Below are 21,452 nucleotides of genomic sequence, written 5' to 3' on the forward strand. Positions count from 1 at the left end.
AAAACCATCGTAAAGAAAATTTTAAAAGCAGTTTGAAAAATGAATGAAAAATTTTCTAGAGAGCTAGATATCATCAAGAAAAACCAGTTAGAAGTTCTGGAAATGAAAGACATACTGAGGAAATTACAAAATGCAGGGGAACGTGTTAAGAATAGACTAGAACAAGTGGAAGAGAGAATTTTGAGCTCAAATACAGGCTTTTGAATTAATACAATCAGACAAAAATAAATAAAAAGGAATCAAAAGAAATGAACAAAGTCTCTAAGAAATATGTAGTTACGTAAAACAGCCAAACCTAAGAATAATTGATGTTCCTGAGGGAGAAGAAAAAAATAAGTCTGGAAAACTTATTTGAGAGACTAATTGAGGAAAACTTCCCTACTCTGGCTAGAGATCTAGGCATCAAAATCCAAGAAACTTACAGAACTCCCGGAAAATTCACTGTAGAAAGATCTTCACCAAAGCATATACTCATGAGGCTATCTAAAGTCAACATGAAAGAAAGAATTCTAAGAGCAGTAAGACAAAAATATCAGGAAACTTACAAAGGAAAACCTATCAGACTAACCACAGACTTCTCAGAAGAAACTTTACAATCTAGAAGGGATTTGAGTCCCATCTTCATAAACAGAACAACTGTCTACCAAGAATTTTGTATCCGCAAAGCTAACTTTCATAAGTAAAGGAGAAATAAAGTTATTTTCAGACAAACAAATGTTGAGAGAAGTTGTCACTACCAAACCAGCATTATAAGAAATGCTAAAATAAGTTATAAACCTTGAAACAAAAGCCTGATGTGCACCAAACTAGAACCTCTTGAAATCTCAAATCTCACATAACAATAAACAATAACCAATAAGATGGTCACTATATAATAATGAAAGGATCAATTCAACAAGAAGATATTGCAATCCTAAATGTATATGCTCCAAACACTGGAACTCCCAGATTAATAAAACAATTACTACTAGACCTAAAAAATAAGATAGACAGCAAAACAATAATAGTGGAAGACTTCAGTACACCACTGAAAGAATTAGATAGATCTTTGAGACACAAAGGTAACAGACACATTAGACTTAAGTGACACACTAGAACAAATGGACCTAACAGATATTTACAGAACATTCCACCAAGATCTGCAGAATATACATTCTTCTCATCAGCACACGGAACATTCTTTAAGACAGACCATAGGATAAGCCACAAAATAAGTCTCAACAAATATTTAAAAACTGAAATTATATCAAGTATCTTCTCAGACCACGTAGAATAAAACTAGAATCAACTCCAAAAGGAACCCTTAAAACTACACAAATATACATGGAAATTAATCTGCTCTTGCATGATATCTGGTCTAACAATGAAATCAAGATAGAAATTAAATAATTCTTTGAATTGAATTATAATAATGACATAAGTTATCAAAACCTCAGGGACACAGCAAAAGTGGTGCTAAGAGGAAAGTTTATAGCACTAAATGCCTACATCAAAAAGTCTCAAAGAGGACAGATTGACAACCTAATGCCACACCTTAAGGAACTGGAGAAACAAGAACTAAACTGAAATCTTGAAGAAAAAAAGAAATAACAAAATTAGAACAGAACTAAATGGAATTGAAACAAACAAACAAAAATACAGAAGATCAATGAAACAAAAAGCTGATTCTTTGAAAAAATAAACAAAATCAATAGACCATTAGCTAGATTAACCAAGAAGAGAAGAGAAAAGATCCAAATAAGCTCAATTAGAAATGAAACTGAAGAAATTATGGCCGGCACCACAGAAATACAAAAGGTCATTCAAGACTGCTATGAACGTTTATGTGCACAAACTCGAAAACCTAGATAAAATACTCAAATTCCCAGAAACGTACAACCTTCCTAGTTAAAACAGAAAGAAACACAAGCCTGAACAGACCAATAACAAGCAGCAAGATTGAAACAGTAGTTTAAAAATTGCCAACAAAAAAAGCCCAGGACCAGATAGATTCATAGCTGAATTATTCCAGACATTCAAAGAAAAATTGCTACCAATCCTACTGAAATTAGATTGAGAAAGAAGGAATCTCCCCTAAATCATTCTAGGAAGCTAGTATTCTAGTATCACCCTAGTACCAAAACCAGGAAAGGGCACACACAAAAAAGAAAAACTACCAATTTCCCTGATGAACATAGATGCAAAAATCTTCACCAAAATACTAGCTAACCAAATCCAACAGCACATAAAAAACATAATGCATAATGATCAAATGGGGTTCATTGCAGCGATGCAGGGATAGTTTTAAATAAGCAAGTTAATAAATGTGATACATGACATAAACAGAATTATAAGCAAAAGCCATATAATCCTCTCAATTGATGTAGAAAAAGCATTTACTGAAATCTAGTATCACTTTGTGATACAACTCTTAACAAACTAGGCATAGAAGGGACCTACCTCAAAAGAATAAAAGCCATATATGACAAACTCCCACAGTAAACATTACACTGAATGTTGAATAGTTGAATGCATTCCACCTACGAACAGGAACAAGACAGTGGTGCCCACTTTCACCATTCCTATTCAACATAGTTCTGGAAGTCCTAGCCAGGTCAATTAGTCAAAAGAAGGAAAGAAAAATCATCCAAACTGGAAAAGAGGAAGTCAGACTATCACTGTTTGCAGATAATCTGATTGTATTATACTTAGAATACCCTAAAAACTTCTCCAAAAGACTCTTAGATTTGATAAACAAATTCGGTTAAATCTCAAATTACAAAATCAATGTACACGTATCAGTAGCACTGCTATCCACCAACAATGACCAAGCCGAGAATCAAATCAAGAACTCTTTTTTTTTTTTTTTTTTAACAGCTGAAAAACAAAACAAAACACCTAGGAATATGCTTAACCAAGGAGGTAAAAGATCTCTTTCAAGGAGACCTACAAAATGCTGTTGAAAGGAATAATAGATGACACAAACAATCCCATGCTCATGGATTGAAAGAATCAATATTATGAAAATGGCCGAACTGCCCAAAGCAATCTATAAACTCAATGCAATTCCTATCAAAAGACTAACTTTATTCTTCACAAAATTAGAAAAAAGACACTCCTAAAATTCATATGGAAGCACAAAAGAACCCAAATAGCCAAAGCAATCCTAAGCAAAATGAACAAATCTAGAGGTATCACATTATGAGACTTCAAGTAATACTGTAAGGCTATAGTTACCAAAACAGCATGGTACTGGCATAAAAGTAGGCAAGTAGACTAGTTGAACAGACTAGTGAACCCAGAAATGGAGCCAAATACATCCAACCAGCTGATTTGCAACAAAGCATACAAAAACATAAATTCGGTAATGGACTCCCTATTTAAAAAATGGTGCTGGGAAAACTGGCGAGCCACATGTAGAAGAATGAAACTGGGTTCCTATATCTCTCATTTTATACAAAAATCAACTCAAGATGGATCAAACCTTAAATATAGGACCTGAAACTATAAAAATTTTAGTAGACAACATTGCAAAAACTCTTCTAGAAATAAGCCTAGGCAAGAATTTATGACTAAGACCCCCAAAACAAATACAAGAAAAATAAAAATAAATAAATAGGACCTAATTAAACTAAAAAACTTCTGCACTGCAAAATAAATAATCAGGAGAGTAAACAGACAACCCACAGAATGAAAGAAAATATTTGTAAACTACACATTTGACAAAGGAATATACAGAATATAATATATAGAATACATATATAATATACAGAATATACAAGGAACTCAAATCAGCAAGAAAAAATCAAATAATTTCATTAAAAAGTAGGCAAATGACATGAATGGACCCTTCTCAAAAAGAAGATGTACAAATGGCCAACAAAAAATATGAAAAAAATGCTCAACAACACTAGTCATCAGGAAAATGCAAATTAAAACCACAGTGAGATGCGTACCCCCCAGAATAGCTATTATTGAAAAGTCAAAAAACAATAGATGTTGGCACAGATATGATGAAAAGCAAAGTTTATACACTGCTGGTGGAAATACAAATTAGTACAACCTAATGGAAAACAGTATGGGGATTCCTTAAAGATCTTAAAGTAGATCTACTGTTGGATCCAGCAATCTTACTACTAGGTATCATCCTCCCCAAAAAAGAAGTCGTTATATGAGAAAGACTCTTGCACACATATTTTTATAGCATCACAATTCACAGTTGCAAAGATGTGGAACCAACTTAAGTGCTCATTGACTAATGAGTGGATAAAGAAATAAAAAATACCTACACATTAGGTATAATGTACACTACTCAAATTACAGGTGCACTAAAAATCTCAGAATTCACCTCTATATAATTCATATAACCCATTCCTATAGTAAGGTCACAAGTCCCTATTACCTAATTTTTTTTTTTTTTTTTCTAATAATTTGGATTTTCCATCCTTGACTTCCTCATCTCTGGTGACTTTCTTTTTTCCTGAGACAGAGTCTCACTCCATCACCCAGGCTGGAGTGCAGTAGCATGATATCGGCTCACTGCAACCTCTGCTCCTGCGTTCAAGCGATTCTTCTGCCTCAGCCTCCCGAGTAGCTAGGACTATAGGCATGTGCCACCACGTCCGGTTAATTTTTGTATTTTTAGTAGAGACGGGGTTTCACCACATTGGCCAGGCTGGTCTCGAGCTCCTGACCTCGTGATCCACCCACCTTGACTTCCCAAAGTGCTGGGATTACAGGCGTGAGCCACTATGCCCAGCTGATCCTAGACTTTTCAACACCTCAACCTGTTCAGTTTCCAAAGTGATTAATTCAATCATCTCACTTGCTGACAACAAATTTAAAAGAGGGATAGATGCACTCTATTTGTCTCTTTCCCCTTCTTGCTGATTGGAACAGAACACCATCTTGGCCTTGAAATGGAAGTCAAATGATGGAGAAAGTAGAGTGCCAAAACAGAGTGGGTCTGGGCTCTTAATAACTGTACAAACAGTGGACCAGCCCTGGATATAATATCAAGATATTTGAGAGAGAAACTGTATGTAAACTACTCCCATTTCAGTTCTAGGCCCAATGAAACTCGATTCTAATTTGCTGATCTCACTATAAATTCCTTGTCGTTAGTTCAAATGGTTACCCAACACCGGCTGGCATACTTACCATTCTCTAAGTACACTTTTCCACTCTCTACAACCATCCTTTACTGACTTCAAGGACTTGACCTTTCTTTCTTCATCAAATATACAAATGACTCCTACCCTTTCTCATTCCACCTCAGTTATCTCTTCCTACTTGCATTTTCAGCCTCTCCCTCTCTGCTAGATTTCTGAAAACAGCATTTTAATTTTCTATAATTGATCTCAAGCAAAGGAAAGAAGAACTCCCTGAATGCACCTTCATTTCTACTGACTGTTCTATCTTCCTTGCATATTCAACTTCTTGTAAATATTATCTACACACACCTTTGATGACTTTCCCATCCGCCATTAACTAGACACTTCTTACTCAGAACCCTGAGAACAGTGTTCTCGATAAGAAAACATGCACTTGAAATTTTTTAGAAAACCACTTAAAACAGCCCTTGTGTTAATGCTGATATCAAAAAATGAAAGGTCACAAACATCCTCCAATGGACCTTTTAAAAAATCTTAAACTTACTTGACCTTACATGATCATATTTCTCTTGATTTTTGTGACAACAAATTCTCCTGGCTTTTTTCCTATCTCTCAGTCCCATCATTTTTCATTTCCTTTACCAACTGAGCTCTTTATACTTTGAAACCTTCAAATTCTTAACCTCCTCAGTAACTCTGTATATGGTGATCACCTCCCTGAAATGACCTTTCCTCTTTTCTTTGCAATGTTAACTTTTTCTCATCCTCCAGGTGTCACTGAAATATTACTGCCTCACAAAGAACTTGGATTTTAAAACTGTTTGCCACATTGTCTTTTAATGTTTCTGTCTTTTGTAATTAGATATTCATTTCTGATACTGTCTCCGCCAAGGTTAATACTCTACCATAAACTCTATAAGGTCAGGGTTCATGTCAGTTTATTCATCATTCTTTTTGAGTAGCCTGACACATGGGAGAGGTTCTGTATGTACGTGTGGAAAGAATGAATGAATAACTTAGGATGATGGAAATTTTCATTTACTTCATTATAATGCAAGTACAGAGAAAAGAGAGGGGATTTTCTTTAGGTATACTAGTGTTTTATGCATTTTCCATTGCTTTCTGCATCAAAAGTCAAGAAAGATGATTGAGCAGTGAATGGATTCAGAATTGTCTGTAATTTCCACTCAGTTTTTCTGTAAGCCCAAAATTCATCTAAAATTAAAGTTAATTAATTTTTTAAAAGAAAGGCACCACAGTGAAGAGCATGGGCTACAGAGTCACACAGTCTAGATTTCAGTTCCAGCTCTGTCATTTAGGAGATTTGTGACTTCAGGCAAGTTCCTTAAACTCTCCCTGAGAGTAGGATCATTTTTGTTTTATTTTGCCTTGTTTTAATGTTATTCACTGCTGTATCCATACACCTAGAACTACACCTCGCACGTAGTATGAACTCAATAAACAGATGCCTCTCATTATTTTGAGGTATGTTCCTTCAATACCTACTTAATTGGAAGTTTTTAACATGAAGGAGTGTGAATTTTATTGAAAGTCTTTTCCGTATCTATTCAGATAATCATGTGGTTTTTTTCTTTAGTTCTGTATATGTGATGAATCACACTTACTGATTTGCATATGCTGAACCAACCTTGCATCCTGGGGATGAAGCCTATTTGATCATGGTGCATTAGCTTTTTGATGTGTTGCTGGATTCAGTTCGCAAATATTTTGTTGAGGATTTTTGTATCGATGTTATTTAAAGGTATTGGCCTATAGTTTTCATTTTTTTTTGTGTCTCTGCCAGATTTCGGTATCAGGATGATGCTAGCCTTATAGGATGAGCTTAGAAGGAGTCCCTCCTCAATTTTGGGGGAATAGTTTCTGTAGGAATTATACCAGTTTTCCTTTGTACATATGGCAGAATTCAGCTGTGAATTCATCAGGTCATGGGTCTTTTGTTTTTTTGGTTGCTAGACTATTTATTACTGATTCAATTTCAGTGCTCATTTTTGGTCTATTTAGGGAGTCAATTTCCTTCTGGCTAAATCTTGGGAGGGTGTATGTGTCTCGGAATTTATCCATCTCTTCTAGGTTTTCTAATTTGTGTACGTCGAGGTGTTTGTAGTAGTTTCTAATGCTTGTTTTTTATTTCAGTGGGGTCAGTAGTAACAGTCCCTTCATCACTTCTAATTGTGTTTATTTGGAGCTTTTCTTTTATTTTCTTTATTAGTATAGCTAGTGGCCTTTAAAAGTATTATTATTATTACTTGAGATAAAGTCTCGCTCTTGTCACCCAGGCTGGAGTACAATGACACAATCTTGGCTCACTGCAACCTCCGTCTCCCAGGTTGAAGAAATTCTCCTGCCTCAGCCTACTGAATAGCTGGGATTACAGGTGCTTGCTACCACACCTGGCTAATTTTTGTATTTTTAGTAGAGATTGGGTTTCATCATGTTGGCCAAGCTTGTCTTGAACTCCTGACCTCAGGTGATCCCACTGCCTCAGTCCCCCAAAGTACCGGAACTACAGGTATGAGCCATGGTGCCTGGCCTGATTTTTATTTTTATTTCTCATTTTCTGCTAGCTTTGGGGATGGTTTGTTTCTGCTTCTCTAATTGTTTCAGTTGTGAAGTTAGGTTGTTAATGTGAGATCTTTCTAGCAGTTTGATATGGGTATTTAGTGCTATGAATTTCCCTTTTAACACTGCCTTAGCTGTGTCCTACAGACTCTAGTATGTTGTAATATTTTTGTCACAATTCATTTTCATTAACAGAAAATACTTATTCCAGTTTAAAAGTTGTCATACTTGAAGTTGCTAATTTAAAAACTGAATTTTAAATAATCACTTAATAATCCTGCTTTGACTAACACAATGAAATGTGGCTTAAAAAAAAAAAAAAAAGTATTCAGCACCATTTGCTCATAGGCCTCTCAGAATTTGTTCTTAAAGTTTCTGGAAATTTCCTGTCTATAAAGTACAGGAATTACCAAGCTACATGAGAAAGCTTCTCTGGGACAGGCAATGGGGAATTAAGCAGTCATCATAAAGGAATCAATGTACATTGCATATAGTGGCTTGGACTACAAAACTATCCCTTCTCCTCTACAGTAGCTCAGGAGAGACATGCTTCTAAGCACTGAGGTCTGTGGAGTCTCAGACTATAATCTGCTGTTAAAATTGATCTTCCTGGCAATAATGGTAAATCTCTGGCACAGATGGTACTGGTCCTTAATGTCATGTGATTTCAGTATATTCAGTAAATAGTTAGGATCTACTTCAATTTATTCAGAAATGAAACATGTTTAATTAGGTTCACTGGCAGAGTAAGGGTATGCTGGTTTAGTATTCTTGTAAAATAAGTATACTATGTAGGTAAATCATAGTTTTTTTTTTATAAGATGCATTCAAAATGCAAATTCAATTTTAGCTTCCAATGTCCTTTTTTAATTACACTTTAAGTTCTAAGGTACATGTGCACAACGTGCAGGTTTGTTACATGTGTATATGCCATGTTGGTGTGCTGCACCTGTTTACATTATTTACATTAGGTACATCTCCTAATGCTATCCCTCCTCCCTCCCCCCACCCCATGACAGGTCCCAGTATATGATGTTCCCCACTCTGTGTCCAAGTGTTCTCATTGTTCAATTCCACCCTATGAGTAAGAACTTGTGCTGAGAACATGTTTTCTGTCCTTGCGATAGTTTGCTGAGAATGATGGATTCCAGCTTCATCTATGTCCCTACAAAGGACATGAACTCATGCTTTTTTATGGCTGCATAGTGTTCCATGGTGTATATGTGACACATTTTCTTAATCTAGTCTATGATTGATGGACATCTGGGTTGGTTCCAAGTCTTTGCTATTGTGAATAGTGCTGCCATAAACATACATGTGCATGTGTCTTTATAGCAGCATGATTTATAATCCTTTGGGTATATGCCCAGTAATGGGTTGGCTGGGTTGAATGGTATTTCTAGTTCTAGATTCTTGAGGAATCCCCACACTGTCTTCCACAATGGTTGAACTAGTTAACAATCCCACCAACAGTGTAAAAGTGTTGCTATTTCTCCATATCCTCTCAAGCACCTGTTGTTTCCTGACTTTTTAATGATCGCCATTCTTACTGGTATGAGATGGTATCTCATTTTGGTTTTGATTGCATTTCTCTGGCCAGTGATGATGAGCATTTTTTCATGTGTCTGTTGGCTACATAAATGTCTTCTTTTGAGAAATGTCTGTTCATATCCTTTGCACATTTTTTGATGGGGTTTTTTGATTTTTTTCTTGTAAATTTGCTTAAGTTCTTCGTAGATTCTGGATATTAGCCCTCTGTCAGATGGATAGATTGCAAAAATTTTCTCCCATTCTGTAGGTTGCCTTTCACTCTGATGGTAGTTTATTTTGCTGTGCAGAAGCCCTTTTGTTTAATTAGATCCCATTTGTCAATTTTGGCTTTTGTTGCCATTGCTTTTGGTGTCTTAAACATGAAGTCCTTGCCCATGCCTATGACCTGAGTGGTATTGCCTAGGATTTCTTCTAGGGTTTTTAAATGTTTTACGTCTAACATTTAAGTCTTTAATCCATCTTAAATTAATTTTTGTATAAGATATAAGAAAGGGATCCAGTTTCAGCTTTCGACATATGGGTAACCAGTTTTCCCAGCACCATTTATTAAATAGGGAATCCTTTCCCCATTTCTTGTTTTTGTCAGGTTTCTCAAAGATCAGATGGTTGTAGATGTATGGCATTATTTCCAGGGACTCTGTTCTGTTCCATTGGTCTATATCTCTGTTTTGGTACCAGTACCATGCTGTTTTGGTTACTGTAGCCTTGTAGTATAGTTTGAAGTCAGGTAGTGTGATGTCTCCAGCTTTGTTCTTTTGGCTTAGGATTGTCTTGGCAATGTGGGCTCTTTTTTGGTTCCATATGAAATTTAAAGTATTTTTTTTCCAATTCTGTGAAGAAAGTCATTGGTAGCTTGATGAGGATAGCCTTGAACCTACAAATTACCTTGGGCAATGTGGACATTTTCACGATATTGATTCTTCCTATCCCTGAGCATGGAATGTTCTTCCATTTGTTAGTGTCCTCTTTTATTTTGTTGAGCAGTGGTTTGTAGTTCTCCTTGAAGAGGTCCTTCACATCCCTTGTAAGTTGGATTCCTAGGTGTTTTATTCTCTTTGAAGCAATTGTGAATGGAAATTCATTCCTGATTTGGCTCTCTGTTTGTCTGTTACTGGTATATAAGAATGCTTGTGATTTTTGCACATTAATTTTGTATCCTGAGACTTTGCTGAAGTTGCTTATCAGCTTAAGGAGATTTTGGGCTGAGGCGATGAATTTTTCTAAATATACAATCATGTCATCTGCAAAAGGGACAATTTGACTTCTTCTTTTCCTAATTGAACACCCTTTATTTCTTTCTCTTGCCTGATTGCCCTGGCTAGAACTTCCAACACTATGTTGAATAGTAGTGGTGAGAGAGGGCATCCCTGTCTTGTGCCAGTTTTCAAAGGGAATGCTTCCAGTTTTTGTCCATTCAGTATGATATTGGCTGTGGGTTTGTCACAAACAGCTCTTAGTATTTTGAGATATGTCCCATCAATACCTAGGTTTATTGAGAGTTTTTAGCATGAAGTGCTGTTGAATTTGTCAAAGGTCTTTTCTGCATCTATTGAGATAATCTCGTGGTTTTTGTCTTTGGTTCTGTTTATATGCTGGATTACGTTTATTGATTTGTGTATGTTGAACCAGCCTTGCATCCCAGGGATGAAGCCCACTTGATCATGGTGGATAAGCTTTTTGATGTGCTCCTGGATTAGATTTGCCAGTATTTTATTGAGGATTTTTGCATCGATGTTCATCAGGGATATTGGTCTAAAATTCTCTTTTTTTTGTTGTGTCTCTGCCAGGCTTTGGTATCAGGATGATGCTGGCCTCATAAAATGAGTTAGGGAGGATTCCTTCTTTTTCTATTGATTGGAGTAGTTTCAGAAGAAATGGTACCAGCTCCTCTTTGTACCTCTGGTAGAATTCGGCTGTGAATCTGTCTGGTCCTGGACTTTTTTTGGTTGGTAGGCTATTAATTATTGCCTCAATTTCAGAGTCTGTTATTGGCCTATTCAGGGACTCAACTTCTTCCTGGTTTAGTCTTAGGAGGGTGTATGTGTCCAGGAATTTATCCATTCCTTCTAGGGTTTCTAGTTTATTTGCATAGAGGTGTTTAAAGTATTCTCTGATGGTAGTTTGTATTTCTGTAGGATCTGTGGTGATATCCCTTTTATCATTTTTTATTGCATCTATTTGATTCTTCTCTCTTTTCTTCTTTATTAATCTTGCTAGCAGTCTATCAATTTTGTTGATGTTTTCAAAAAACCAGCTCCTGGATTCATTGATTTTTTTAAAGATTTTTTGGGTCTCTGTCTCCTTCAGTTCTGCTCTGATCTTGGTCATTTGTTGCCTTCTGCTAGCTTTTGAATGTGTTCGCTGCTGCTTCTCTAATTCTTTTATTTGTGATGTTAGGGTGTCAATTTTAGATCTTTTCTGCTTTCTCTTGTGGGCATTTAGCACTATAAATTTCTCTCCACACACTGCTTTAAATGTGTCCCAGAGATTCTGGTATGCTGTGTCTTTGTTCTCATTGGTTTCAAAGGACATCTTTATTTCTACCTTCATTTCATTATGTATCCAGTAGTCATTCAGGAGCAGGTTGTTCAGTTTCCATGTAGTTGAACGGTTTTGAGTTTCTTAATCCTGAGTTCTAGTTTGATTGCACTGTGTGTTTGTTATAATTTCTGTTCTTTTACATTTGCTGAGGAGTGCTTTACTCCCAACTATGTGGTCCATTTTGGAATAAGTGTGATGTGATGCTGAGAAGAATGTATATTCAGTTGATTTGGGGTGGAGAGTTCTGTAGATGTCTGTTAGGTCTGTTTGGTGTGGAGGTGAGTTCAATTCCTGGATATCCTTATTAACTTTCTGTCTTGGTGATCTGTCTAATGTTGACAGTGGGGTGTTAAAGTCTCCCATTATTATTGTATGGGAGTCTAAGTCTCTTTGTAGGTCTCCAAGGACTTGCTTTATGAATCTGGGTGCTCCTGTATTGGGTGCATATATATTTAGGATATTTAGCTTTTCTTGTTGAATTGATCCCTTTACCATTATGTAATGGCTTTCTTCATCTCTTTTGATCTTTGTTGGTTTAAACTCTGTTTTATCACAGACTAGGATTGCAACTCCTGCTTTTTTTGTTTTCTATTTGCTTGGTAGATCTTCCTCCATCCCTTTATTTTGAGTCTATGTGTGTCTCTGCACACGAGATGGGTCTCCTGAATACAGCACACTGATAGGTCTTGACTCTTTATCCAATTTGCCAGTCTGTGTCTTTTAATTGGAGCATTTAGCCCATTTACATTTAAGGTTAATATTGTTATGTGTGAATTTGATCCTGTCATTGTGATCTTAGTTGATTATTTCGCTTGTTAGTTTATGCAGTTTCTTCCTAGCGTTGATGGTCTTTACAATTTGGCATGTTTTTGAAGTGGCTGGTACCAGTTTTTCCTTTCCATATTTATTGCTTCCTTCAGGAGCTCTTGTAAGGCAGGCCTGTTGGTGAGAAAATCTCTCAGCATTTGCTTGTCTGTAAAGGATTTTATTTCTCTTTCACTTATGAAGCTTAGTTCGGCTGGATATGAAATTCTGGGTTAAAAATTCTTTCCTTTAAGAATGTTGAATATTGGCCCCCACTCTCTTCTGGCTTGTAGAGTTTCTGCTGAGAGATGCACTGTTAGTCTGATGGGCTTCCCTTTGTGGGTAACCTGACCTTTCTCTCTGGCTGCCCTTAACATTTTTTTCCTTCATTTCAGCTTTGGTGAATCTGACAATTATGTGTCTTGGAGTTGCTCTTCTTGAGGAGTATCTTTGTGGAGTTCTCTGTATTTCCTGAATTTGAATGTTGGCCTGCCTCGCTAGGTTGGGGAAATTCTACTGGATGATATCCTGAAGAGTGTTTTCCAACTTGGTTCCATTCTCCCCGTCACTTTCAGGTACTCCCATCAGACATATATTTTGTCTTTTCACATACTTCCATATTTCTTGGAGGCTTTGTTCATTTCTTTTTACTCTTTTTTCTCTAAACTTCTCACTTCATTTCATTCATTTGATCTTCAATCACTGATATCCTTTTTCCACAATCAAATCAGCTACTGAAGCTTGCGCATATATCACATAGTTCTCGTGGCCTGGTTTTCAGCTCCATCAGGTTATTTAAGGACTTCTCTACACTGTTTATTCTAGTCAGCCATTCGTCTAATCTTTTTTCAAGGTTTTTAACTTCTTTGCCATGGGTTGGAACATCCTCCTTTAGCTCAGAGAAGTTTTTTACTACCGATCTTCTGAAGCCTTCTTCTCTCAACTTGTCAAAGTCATTCTCCATCCAGCTTTGTTCCATTGCTGGTGAGGAACTGTGATCCTTTGGAGAAGAGGCGCTCTGATTTTCAGCTTTTCTGCTCTGGTTTCTCCCCATCTTTGTGGTTTTATCTACCTTTGGTCTTTGATGTTGGTGACGTACAGATGGGGTTTCGGTGTGGATGTTCTTTCTATTTGTTAGTTTTCCTTCTAATAGTTAGGACCCTCAGCTGCAGGTCTGTTGGAGTTTGATAGAGGTCTACTCCAGATACTGTTTGCCTGGGTGTCACAAGCAGAGGTTGCAGAACAGCAAGTATTGCAGAACAGCAAATGTTGCTGTCTGATTTTTCTTCTGGAAGCTTCATTTCAGAGGGGCACCTGGCTGTATGTCATTTGGCCCCTACTGGGAGTTGTGTACCAGTTAGGTCATTCGGGGTCAGGGACCCACTTGAGGAGGCAGTCTGTCCGTTCTCAGATCTCAAACTCCGTGCTGGGACAACCACTACTCTCTTTAAAGCTGTCAGACAGGGACATTTGGTAAATCATAGTCTTAAATCATACTTAGAGTACTACATTATTCAAACCAATATCTATTTTAACAAAATGTTTATAATTAAAAACAGCTGATGAAACTAAAGCCAAAGGTATGACAAATAAGACCCAGCTCTGTGTTGCTTAAAGAACTTTTAAAAAGCATGTGCCCATAAAGCCATTCAAGGAGAGGGAAGGAGTCCCCCTGCTCATCATTCTTACTGTAAAGTTCCTACTGGGGCTGGGCCAGAAATTAGCACTACTAAATACTTCAGAAACGTCCAAAGTGTTAAAAAGTCTTTCATGCAAAAGAACGTCTTTCAGTGAATAGTAGTGCTCATCAGAATTTCCTAATAACACAAAAACAAAGGCAAGTCTGTACATTTGATGAGATGTCAAAGTAATGGGACTATTCCGTGAAGACTATTATGTGAACCTTAGCCAGAGCTCCTGCTGGCTTCTTCCTATATACTGTTGACCAATTTGAGTAAAGTGGACTTTGTGAGAGAAGAGTGTTTGATAGCCAGGGCCTCTTTTGGGCATTTCTTCTTAAATGGAATAAACCACGGATAAGAGAGTAGGGGAGATAATACAGGGAAGCTACTCTTTCCAGCTCAAAGGAATTGATGAAGCCCATGTATGCATTCAGGAAGCCCATGGGATCTTCTAGCTAAGGATCATGGCTAATGTGGTCATCCAGAATCCACATCATGGACCACGACAGCTTTTTCCTGTACAGCTCCAAAAACTCTGGATGGGATTTACAGGATCCAATGGCTCATAGATAAAAAAAATCAATGGGGGTAGTTTCAGAGGCAAGAGCTCCCACTCAGCACCTTCTAAATTATTTCTCTGATTTATGATGTACCGTAAGAGATGGTCAATGACTAAGTTCCCGTCATTATTGCAGCTGTGGGATGGGACTGCCCACATACCCCATCCCACAGCTCACTCTCACAGGGCCAAGTACATGGCCCAAAGACTGGGGTGAGACATCGAGAGAATACAAAGAAGTTCGTCAGCCATGTGAGGATGGGTGAGAGCACATCTCCAGCTTTAAGTAGCTTTTGGAGAAGGAGGGGACAGTGAGTCTCAGGAAAGGTAACTCCATTTCACAGATGGATACTCTATGGAGATGGATACTGTATGGTAAGCCTACCAGATTGATTCTGTTGTACTTTTAGAGGAGCTCCTGAGTAACAGTATCTCCATAGTCATGAGACAAAAGATTGGTCCTGTGTTTCTGGAGCCCCAGATGACATAAAAGTGCTTCCATAATGCTAGCCCGCTCAAATATGGAATAGTGATGTGGTTGTGGTTTGTCAGTGAAGCCAAAGTCTAAGAAATCAAGTGCAAACCTCAAAGTCAGACCTTCCTAAATCTTGTACCAATCATAGCTGGATGTTAGAAAGCTGTATAAAATCACAACTATCTCCAGACTTCCAACCACACCCACAGAGTCTTGGTAGAAGATATGCAGTCCCTCATAAGTGAAAAATTTGCCTGAATATTTCCAAGAGTGAAGGGCTGGGGAGACCTGAGGGGGTGGGATCTGCAGGTATGCAGCAAATAGGCATACGGCCAACAGCGCCACTCAGACGCACCATACCCTCATCCTGATTCAAGTAAGACCTGGACTATAGGACTCCATGTTTAGGGGAACCAGTTGTGCATGCTAGTATATTGTATTTTATAGTGTATTTTTGTTCTCATTATTTTCAAAGAACTTCTTGATTTCTGCCTTAATTTCATTATTTACCCAAAAGTTACTCAGGAGCATATTGTCTAATTTCCATCTAATTGTTTGGTTTTGAGCAATTTTTATAGTCCTGACTTCTATTGCTGTGGTCCTAGAGTGTGTTTGATAAGATTCTGGTTCTTCTTCATTTGTTGAGGATTGCTTTATGTTCAATTATGTGGTTGACTTTACAGTACACGCCATGTGGTGATGAGGAGAATGTATATTGTGTTGTCTTTGGGTGAAGAGTTCAATAAAGGTTACAGCCAATGGTACACTGAATAGGCAAAAACTAGCATCATTCTCCTTGAAAACCAGCACAAGACAAGGATGCCCTCTCTCGTCACTTTTATTCAACATAGTATTGAAAGTCCTAGCCATAGCAGTAAGGCAAGAGAAAGAAATAAAGGGCATCCAAATAGAAAGAGAAGAAGTCAAACTATCTGTTTACAAATGACATGATTTTCTTGCTAGAAAACCCCATAGTCTCAGCCCAAAAGCTCCTCCAGCTGAAAAAAAAACTTCAGCAAAGTTACAGGATACAAAATCAATGCACAAAAATCACTAGCATTCCTATACACCAACAACAGCTAAACTGAGAGCCAAATCAGAAAGGCAATATCATTCACAATTGCCACACATACACACACAGACACCCCCCTAGGAATATAGCTAACCAAGGAAGTAAAAAAATCTCTACCATGAGAACTACAAAAGATTTCTCAAAGAAATCAGAGAAGTCACAAACAAATGGAAAAACATCCCATGCTCATGGATAATAAGAATCAATATCATTAAAATAGATATACTGCCCAAAGCAATTTACAGATTCAATGCTATTCCTATCAAACTACCAGTGACATTCTTCACAGAACTATAAAACATTATTTTAAAATTCATATGAAACCAAAAAAAGCCTGAATAGCCAAGGCAATCCTAATCAAAAGGAACAAAGCCAGAGGCATCAAGCTATCCACTGTCAAACTATATTACAAGGCTACAGTAACCAAAAGAGCGTGGAACTGGTACACAAACAGGCACATAGACCAATGGAACAGAATAGAGAGCCCAGAAATAAGGCTGCACATGTAGGATCATCCTGTCTTCAACAAAGCTGACAAAAACAAGCAACGGGAAAAAGACTCCCAATTCAATAAATGGTGCTGAGATAACTGGCTAGCCATATGCAGAAGATTGAAGCTGGAGCCATTCCTTAAACCATATACAAAAAGCAACTCAAGACAAATTAAAGGCTGGGTGCGGTGGCTCACGCCTGTAATCCCAGCACTTTGGGAGGCCAAGGAGGGCAGATCACTTGTGGTCAGGAGTTCAAGACCAGTCTGGCCAACATGGTGAAACTCCGGCTCCACGAAAAATACAAAAATTAGGTGGGCGTGATAGCAGGTGCCTGTAATCCCAGTTACTCAGGAGGCTGAGGTATGAGAATTGTTTTAGCCTAGGAGGTGGAAGGTATAGTGAGCTGAGACAATGCTACTGCCCTCCAGCCTGGGTGGCAGAGCGAGACTCTATCTCAAAAAATAAAATAAAATAAAAGATGGATTAAATATTTAAATGTAAAACTCCAAATTATAAAAACCCTGGAAGACAACCTAGGCAATATTATCCTGGACATAGAACAAACAAAGATTTCATTTCAAATATACCAAAAGCAATTGCAACAAAAGCAAAAATTGGCAAGTAGGATCGGATTCAACTTAAGAGCTTCTATACTGCAAAAGGAACTATCAACAGAGTAAAGAGACAACACGCAGAATGGGAGAAAATATTTCTAATCTATGCATCTGACAAAGGTCTAATATCCAGCATCTATAAAAAATAAATTCACAAGAGAAAAACAAACAACTCCGTTAAAAAGTAGGCAAAGGACATGAACAGACACTTCTCAAAACAAGACATACATGTAGCCAACAAACATATGAAATAAAGCTCAATATGACTGATCATTAGAGAAATGTAAATGAAAGCCACAATGTGATACCATTTCACACCAGTTAGAATGGAAACTATTAAAAAGTCAAGAAAATAACAGATGCTGGTGAAATTGTGGAGAAAAGGGAACACTTAAACACTGTTGGTTGGAGTATAAATTAGTTCAATCATTGTGGAAAGCAGTATAGTGATTCCTCAAAGGGCTAAAAGCAGAACTAGCATTCAACCAGCAATTCCATTACTGGGTATATACCCAGAGGAATAGAAATCATTCTACAATAAAGACACATTCCCAGGAATGTTCATTACAGCCCTATTCACAATAGCAAAGACATGGAATCAACCTAAATGCAACCAATGACAGATCCACTAAAGAAAATGTGGTACATATACACGATGGAACACTATGCAGCCATAAATAAGAATGAGATAATGCCTTTTGTGGTAACAAGGATAGTCCTGGAGGCTGTTATCCTTAGCAAAGTAACACAAGAACAGAAAACCAAATACCACATGTTCTCACTTATAAGTGGGAGCTAAATGGTAAGAACTTATGAACACAAAGCACAAAACAACAGACACAAGGGTCTACTTGAGCGGGGAGAGTGGAAAGAGGGAGAAGAGCAGAAAAAAAAAAAAACCTATTGGTTACTAAGCTTAATACTTGGGTGATGAAATAATATGTACAACAAACCCCTGTGACATGTGTTTACCTATTTAACAAATCTTCACATTTACCTCCAAACTCAAAAGTTAAAAGAAATAAGTAAAATTTCTATACACTGAATTATTTAAAAAACTCACTGAATACATAAATGAATACACTTTTTCAAAAATCAACAAACAGGTCAAATTTTGCAACACAGTTTTGTTGCAAAATGGAGAGCTCCTTATTTATACAACTCACATAATTTCTTCATTTGCCAGATGAACAGCTAGCCTCTATGGCATCAGTACCCTTTGTTTTTATCTTAATATTTTCTCTAGTTCATGTTCTCAATGTTTCAATTTTTTTCTCCTTAAATCCAACAATGTAGATTTCCACATTCACCTAGAGTTATCATCAAGAAGGTACTTCTTGTGAATAAAAATGGAAAAACATTTTTTATGTCTTTATGGACAAATTTAACAGTTCAACTTACTTATGTTTATTGTGATTGAGTGAAATAATAAACTGACAAACACCAGCTGAGAGTGAACCACGGATACCAAGTCTCCAACTTTCAGAAATTCTCAATATCATCCCAACTTAATATTTCTCAGGGAAAATAATTTACTGGCATTGTCTAGTAATTTCATATGTTTAACTCCCAGGAGTGCAAAGGAAAATAATTAACGTCCCTCTCTGGAAATTAGAAGGAATGGGATAGCTAACATGCAGGAGATTGCCAAGACCAAAAACATGTTCCACAAAACTTGGCAAAGGAATCAAAGTTGGCAAAGAAATCAAAACATTCTTACTATGCAGGTTGGGATCATGTTGAATTCATGTCAACAAATCATAGTTCTCTAAGGTCTAGCTCAGCAAATTTATGTTGTTTAAGAAAGAAAATCAGTGTGCTACAGGGGTCCAGTTATATTAAACGCCTTAAGCTTCATGCAGCACATGGTGAACATTTGTCTTGCTATTTCAAAGTTGAGCAAGGTTTTTCAAGATTCTGCTTCTAAAATATACATAAATCAAACAACCAGAGGATACAATTCATTCTATTTTAAAATTTAACTTTTTTTGGAAGAAAAATAAAATCATTCAGTACAATTACCATAAGCTGCTAGCCTTATTTATCATCAACATCATCATCAACAAATACTTGTTGACTATACGTTATGTGCTAGGCATTTTGCTAACCTCTGAAGACTCAGAAATATAATTTTTATCTATACTGCACCTGGCCTGGTCTATATCTAAAAATGATAAAATATAATTGAAAGAAAGGCAGCTTGCACTTGTCTATTAAGTCAGTCATGCAGTCATTCTGTCATCATTCATTCATTTTATAGTTCCTCCTATACCACTCTACACAGTGCTGGACATGTAGAAGTAAATAAAACAGATATGGTTTCAGCTTTCCTGGTGCTAGATATTCTACTATATATAGTATAAATATTAACTCACTCACTTTAAGACTCAAGGTTATAACTATGAAAAAACCAGAAAACTGAGGCTTAAAGGAATGTTGCCTAAATAATGAATAGATATAACTTCAGATGTATCCCATTTCTTTTATTTAGGGTTTCAAGTAATAATGAGAAAATGAAAGCAATATAAGAAGAAAGGAAACTTATCTGACACTGTTGACTGGATAACGTAGCAGCTATACACTTACTAAAGCAGCTAAAAAAGCTCAATATTCACTTCCCCACCCAGCCACCCTAGCAGCTAGAAGTGGCCAGATGACACACACTCCTTTCTTTTTGAGACGGAGTCTCACTCTGTCGCCCACGCTGGAGTGCAGTGGCACGATTTCGGCTCACTGCAAGCTCCACCTCCCGGGTTCATGCCATTCTCCTGCCTCAGCCTCCTGAGTAGCTGAGACTACAGCCCGCCACCACGCCCAGCGTTTTTTTTTTTTTGTTTGTTTGTTTGTTTGTTTTTTGTATTTTTAGTAGAGACGGGGTTTCACCATGTTAGTCCGGATGGTCTTGGTGTCCCGACCTCGTGATCTGCCCACCTCGGCCTCCCAAAGTGCTGGGATTACAGGAGTGAGGCACCACGCCCGGCCGACACACTCCTTTCTAATAAAACACAGCAGAGGTCTGGTAAGGATGTCTGACAGTGTTCTGTGTTTACAATGAATAGAACAGAAGCAGTATATATTTTCCCTTCATCCTTCCCTGGGCACAGATAAAGGTAGAGCAGTCCCTATGTCATACATAGAAAACTAAGATATTAAAGATAGAAAGCCCCTAGATGACATCATCAGTCCCCTGCATCAGGCTTGTTCTACCTATCCTTCCACTTTTTGTCACATGAAATTTTAAAAAAAAGGAAGAAAGAAAACTTATTTGAAATACATGTTTACTTATCAGTAATCTATTGTTGTGTAACCTATAGTCCCAAAACTTAATGGCTTTAGTTGCATTAATTAGCACATGACCAGCAATTTGGGCTGGGTTCAGCTGGTGGTTCTTCTGCTTGTCTTGCCTTGGTTCATTCATATGACTTTCCTCAACTGGCAGCTCAACTGAGGCATGATGGTACAAAATGACCCTACCTTCTTGTCTGGAGGTTGGTGGTGGCTGTCAGTTGGGATATGTGTCTTCAGCATTTTAGCCTGAGCTTCTTCACATGGTGCCAATGCTACAAGAGAGCTGGTCACAATACACCTGTTAATGTCTTATTGACTAAAGCAAGTCATAAGGCCAAGTTTGGAGTAAACATGGGAGTGAGCTACACAAGCATGTGAAGACAGGGAGGTGTGACACATTGAGAACTACTCTAATAATCTACCACTTATATTAATGTTATTTACCTCCTTCTCTTTAACCAATTTTTATGCCCTATGTAACAAATGAGTATAACTTCTGAAAGTACTCTATCTCAAATATGACCTATTTTCTTTATTCTGAATTATCTTTTGATATTTCAAATTTTATTTTCTCATATGTCTATGGACTAGACAATACACATCTATTTTACTATTTGATAACGTGGCTAAGATATGTAAAAGGAAGAGCAAATCCTATTGTCTGCTAGAGTTACTGATCACTGAGGACTTCCTCACTCT

General features: G+C 37.2%; 1 protein-coding gene and 1 pseudogene across 5 annotated transcripts in view; both read right to left on the reverse strand.

The window, feature by feature from the left end:
* The window catches only part of RBMS3 (RNA binding motif single stranded interacting protein 3), a 1,212,964-nt gene that overhangs the window by 937,966 nt on the left and 253,546 nt on the right, over window positions 1-21,452 (reverse strand). The gene's annotated exons all lie outside the window — the stretch shown is intronic.
* LOC126948901 (mesoderm-specific transcript homolog protein-like) lies at window positions 14,446-15,651 on the reverse strand (annotated as a pseudogene).

The sequence above is a fragment of the Macaca thibetana genome, chromosome 2 (genome assembly GCF_024542745.1).
Source record: "Macaca thibetana thibetana isolate TM-01 chromosome 2, ASM2454274v1, whole genome shotgun sequence".
NCBI classification, from domain to species: Eukaryota; Metazoa; Chordata; class Mammalia; order Primates; family Cercopithecidae; genus Macaca; species Macaca thibetana.